At 30.9% G+C, this 5,765-nt stretch overlaps 1 long non-coding RNA gene across 1 annotated transcript; it reads left to right on the top strand.

The window, feature by feature from the left end:
• Positions 1–3,370: 3,370 nt before the first annotated feature.
• On the top strand, positions 3,371–5,169 carry LOC104087325 (uncharacterized). Its single transcript, XR_684276.4, has 2 exons — positions 3,371–3,915; positions 4,969–5,169. It is a non-coding gene; the product is annotated as an uncharacterized lncRNA (long non-coding RNA).
• The last annotated feature ends 596 nt before the right edge of the window (positions 5,170–5,765 follow it).

Here is a 5,765-nt window from a genome sequence, read left to right as displayed (position 1 = left end):
CTTCAATATATTTTAAGCAGCATAAAGTAAACTTAGTGAATACATATTTACTACCAAAAGTCCGTCGAAAACACGGGAGGAATATAAGAAGCATCAGGCAAACTTCAAAATCTTAATCAGATTCCAAAATATGTTCCCTTTGTTTTAAATTAGATGACACATTTTTCTTATTAGTCTTTTAAAAAAGAATGATATATTTCTACAATTAGAAATAATTTAACTTTAAATTCTTCATTTTACTCATTTTATCCTTAATGAGAAGCTTTTATAATCACACAAATGTCATGGTCTTACAAAATCTTTACCCCTTAAGATTTTAAAATCTCAAATTTCAAAATTAATTTTTTTTGTTTTCTTTAATTCCGTAACGAATCAAACTAATTCATCTAAATTGAAACAAATGAGTACGCATTTATAAATACAATAATAAATGGAAAAATGCATTCAATTTGTGAAGAGTGAGAAAATGAGAGTAAAGGAGAGAAAGAGACAGAGAGAAAGAGATGGAGCCCTGACCCAATCTGTCGGTCCTCCTCCTCGGTTTCTTCGCCTATGCAAAAAGGACGCGCCAAACGAGGGTCCATGTTCCGTTTTCCTTTGTGTTTTCTCTAGTCAAATAGTTTCCTTTTCATTTTCTTTTGGAGTCGTTTAAATTCAAAAGCTCATATGCTTTGGAGAATTTAAGATTCTACCTAGTTGTGTTGTCCTTAAATCACTTCTCCACACTCAATACTCCTCTTTGTAACACAAGTTTTAATAATATAAAAATGTATGTGTTCTGAAATTTATCTCAAACCGATTTAAGTATATAATAATTGTCTTATATAGTAGATGCAATCACACTGTTATGTGATATAAACCCATGGTCATATAAGGAGAACTAACAACACGACAACTCATAATAAACATATGAAGTTTAATGTTATACTAATATTTTCTCCATTATCGGGTATCTCAACAACTCAACTACTCTTCTGACTTAACTGTGTGGCCTCATTAATTTCTGCCTGTACCTTTTTCCCTTTCTTTCTTTCTCACTCTCTCATCATTATCGAACATATTAAGGGTCGTTTGTTAAGATGTCTTCCAGAAAATAATGCATGTATTAATTTTTGTTATTATTAATTTTTTGTTGGTGCACTTTTTCATCCTATATTATTACTTACACACAGAGGCGGACCTACATGGAGATAAGAGGGGTCACCAGGATCCGTTAGCCTCGACAAAAACCATGTATATATATTTGTATATACATTAAGAATCCCTCAAATAATTTTAATGTGCCCCTCAAACAGAAAAGTTGAACTGCTCCGTTGGTTTAATAAGTTGCATTATGTCCTCCTTCACCGGAAGACTTGGGTTCGAGGCCCAACACCAGTTCTGTTTGCATTATCACTTTCTTGACATGTATAAAATTAAGTAATTCATCAAAAATTTCCCCAAAACAGTAATTAAAAACTCTAAAAATCCTTTTGCTTTCAAGGATCACTTCAGCAAGTAGCGAACAACTATCGATTCAACGATAGTGACTGAGACTCTGCTTGGATTGCTTAATAGATATTTAATCTTGATCTTATTTGATTAAGTTTTTTTATATTTTTGAACATCCTTTTGGTCACTGACTCATATTCATTAAGTTTTCAAGGAGTTAGTGCACCAAATTTTATCGTTATTAGCTGACATATCTATGTCAAAGATAACGATGCCCCCGTTGCGCTCAAATTCTGGGTCCGCCTCTGCTTACACAACCTATTTGATACTATCCTATGTATAACTAATAGATAGCAAACCATAATATTAGCAATACCAAGGATATTAATGCATGCATTAGCATGGTTAGAGACAAAATTTTCCTTAAAATCCCTTAGAGCTAAAGAATATGAAGGGCATTTTATAAACAACTAATTTTTTTTAAAATTATGCAATACATTTTAATTTATAGTAATACGTTGTACCAAATGAATAAAAATAATCTCTGCATAATTAGTGCTTGCATTACTAACTCATGCATTATTAATACACCTTATTCAACACGATTGTTATATACCCTTATCAAACGAGCGTTAGTATAGTTGTCATCTCTTAGCTTCCTCTAAACACGAGGTCTTTTAGTTTAGTCTTTGTTGACCAAGCAAAATCAGCTACATATAGCTAGCTAGTTTACATGCCTTCTTGGATTCATGTGCTACTTTGATAGAAGAACCGGGTTTTACTGTAGGGTTCAGAAAGGTGACACAATTAGGGGCGTACCAAAAAAATTGTTAAATCGAATCAAATCGATAATCCGAGTCAAATAAAAAAAAAAAACTCAATATGATTTAGTTTAGTATTGAAAAATAAAACTCGACTATAATTGGTTTGGTTTGGTTTTAATTAAAAAAAGTCAAACTGAAACCAAACCAAATCAACCCGATATTACATTTATATAATTTTTAAAAATATTTATACATATAAATATTTATTGTAATGTAATTTATAAATATTTCTTAAACTTTTTCACAGTTTTATCTTTTAACGTATTATTTCAAGTTTAGACTTAACATTCTTGAATGATACATAAATTTTATAGCTCATAAATGTAGTAACTCAAACAAAGTTTAAATCAATACTAATGCTAACAAAAGAAATTCAATTCAATACTATGAATGACAATAGTGTTGGATAATTATTTTAGTTTTATATTGGTTTATAATGAAAGTGCATAACTTAGTTTATCTTTTTCTTTAGTGTTTAGTTATGTAATTAATATTAGTACTCATTAGCTATACTTATTTTAGCATGACCTATATAGTATTTTTAGATTTTGTTAATTTTTATTATGGCTTATTAATTAGCAATATTTATTTTATATAATTTTATTATTTTATCTTTGTTATTGAATATTTCAGTATATTGCTATGACTTGTCTCATATTATTGTGTTAGTTTTTTAGAAAATACATTATATAGTTGTATTTTACTAGGACTTAAGAAATATTTGGAGCACAAGTTACATATTTTATGCTATGAAGGTTTTATCGGAAAAAAAAACGAAAACCCGAAACCCCCCGAAAAATCCGAGAAAAATTCGAGATTGAAAACCCGACTTTGTTGGTTTGGTTTACAAATTTAAAAACCCGACACCATTGATTTGGTTTGATAATTAAAAAATCCTAATCAACCCGACTTATGTACACATCTAGATACAATTATTAATCATTTAGTATTCATTTTTGTAGCAGTTGATATCTATAATTGACAAGCTGCACCGTCCGTTCACTCTGTTAGCATTATTACGATGGTGAAATGATTATAAAGTATTAATCAAACGCAAGCTTAGAAGTGAAGATATTTGTAAAGAAGGAATTTTTAGAATTCAAAATAAACAAACATTTAGTGAGTAAATGGTTAGGTCATTTAAGAAACCCCAGCTGGTAAGGTCAGACTCTGCCCCTAGCTTTTGTCCTTTTTAAAGTTGGCCTCTTCAACTCTATTTTTACCCCTTTGTTATAGTCTCCCCAGAACAAATCATTTTCTTCATCATCACTCACTCACACTCTCTGTCCCTTTCATATTTCTCTCCTATCTCCCTTAAAGAAAGGCGAGACTTTTGGAGGGGTAAAGTACCACAAATTTTGAGAGAGATAAGTATCACAAACACAACAAATCTAAGGAGATTATTATCAAAGGAAAAAGGAAGCTTTTCTATTGTGGGGAATGTTGTTTGGCTCGAGGATTCTTCAATCTTGATCAAATTCTTTCTATTTTTAATAGATCTGCATATTAATATAGATCTATAATATTGAATCATGATTTTGGTGTCGTCGGACCAGGCTTCATTCCCCTCAAAGATTGCTACCGTAATCCTTGCTCACTCATCAGACATTCAGACTAGACCCTAATTTTCGCGATTTCTAATATTGTTGTGTATTCAGGGGTAAGTCTCATCTCCTAAGTATTGTTTTGTTTTATTTGTTTCCGTTGAATTTTTGAAGCTTTTGTTTGTCCGTTGTAAATCAATCCTTTTTTTGGTGTAATGATGAAACATCTTGACTTTTAATTTAGGTTTTGCATTTTTGTTTCAAATCCCAACCTGAAAAAAGTTTCATCATTACAGCCCCTTTTTGGCCATGCTTTGTGTGTTTCAATTGTCAGTAAATAGTCATGGTCTTATGATTGTGGTCATGATGATGGCTTTTTTGGTAGTATCTCTTTCTGCAAACATTCAGATCTGGATTCTGCCTTTCAATTTTCTCCGAATTCCTTTCTCCCTTTTTTATTTTCTCCACAAATACTTGTCTCTCTCTTTCTTAATTAGCAGGTGTTTTTCATAGATTGGGGTTTATCTTGTCAAGAACGTACCTTTGCTAAAAATCGAGCTTTATTCTTTCTATATATATGAGTTAATACATTCATATTAGGCTGAAACTAATATTTGTATCCATTGCATTTCTGTCTGATACATAAGTACAGTCCAGACACATATTTTGCAACTGGGTAGCCTATATACAACTTTGAAAAAATGTAGCACAGTTATAAAAGATGAGTAGTGTACAGCTTAATTTTTAAGATGCACAGTTTTTGAAGCATGGTTTTATAGTAACTCCTACTATCGTGCAAGTTAATTTTGTTATTGTAACCTTTTTTTTACAAATAAATTTGATAAGTAGATACTTGAGTAAAAGAAGACGAAAGAAAAAAAAAAAAGATATGTTAGTAAAAGATGATCGAACGCACGTTGTGAACTTGAGACATGTCGATATTGGAAGCTAGGTGTGATGGATTTCGTTCTAGCTAGTGCTTGAAAATAATATTTCAAAGTTTGTATATTCTTGTTACTTGTGTGGATATGTTCTATATTATAGGGTATATAACTTCAATCACAGAGATCAATTTCGTATATATAGCTCAAAATTAGACCGTGTTTTCCAAAGATCTTTTTCACATATTTAAAATTAAGAAAACCAGACTTTAATATGTTTTTATCCAGGTATAATCTTCAAATGACTAACAGGCTGAGTTTACCAGAAGATGGAAACAGAAAGGAGTCTTTTGCTGTAATGGGATATTATAAATAGATGGTGCATTTTGAAGATTACTTTTGGTTTGAAGTGTCTTGGCTTTAACAAGTAACTGGAGCTCATTACTGATACATATCCAGCATCAATCTAAACTCTTTTTTGACGTTGAATCTCAGTTCATGCATGAAAGGTTAATTCCTTCATAAATACTACGATTTAAAAAAAATGACTGGAAAAACAGCATATTAAAGATATTGAGGGTTAGATAGATACACTTCAAAAGAGAAAAGAAAATATATGTTGACCTCTTGGAGCTAAATGAGATGTGATGTCTTACACGTGAATGTAGGTTTTGTGAACTTACTTCCTCTTGCTTATTAGGGAAAAAACAAAAGATAAAAACAAAGTTGCCTGTTGAGAATTCAATGCTTTTGCCCATTCTATCTTCACGGAAAACACAGAAAAAGAGGAACACCTAAACTTTTTTACCTTTCCCCCACCATATTTGACACCACATGTCTCCTGCTAGAGAGAACATATAGACCCAGGAGCGGATGTAGCTCGCGACAGGTTTATTCCAATCTAATATATATATATATATATATATATATATATATATATATATATATATATATATATATATCAAATTAATAAATCATGGATCCGTTTTTGCATGGATAATGGATACCTTTGGTCCTGAAAGTGAATACACAACAATAATAGGTTGAAAATTTTGTTAGTTGTGAGAATATTAATAATTTTTCCT

This window comes from Nicotiana tomentosiformis, chromosome 1 (assembly GCF_000390325.3).
Source record: "Nicotiana tomentosiformis chromosome 1, ASM39032v3, whole genome shotgun sequence".
Classification (NCBI taxonomy): Eukaryota; Viridiplantae; Streptophyta; class Magnoliopsida; order Solanales; family Solanaceae; genus Nicotiana; species Nicotiana tomentosiformis.
The sequence above is the reverse complement of the archived record's forward strand: the minus strand, read 5'-3'. Positions and strand labels throughout refer to the sequence as shown.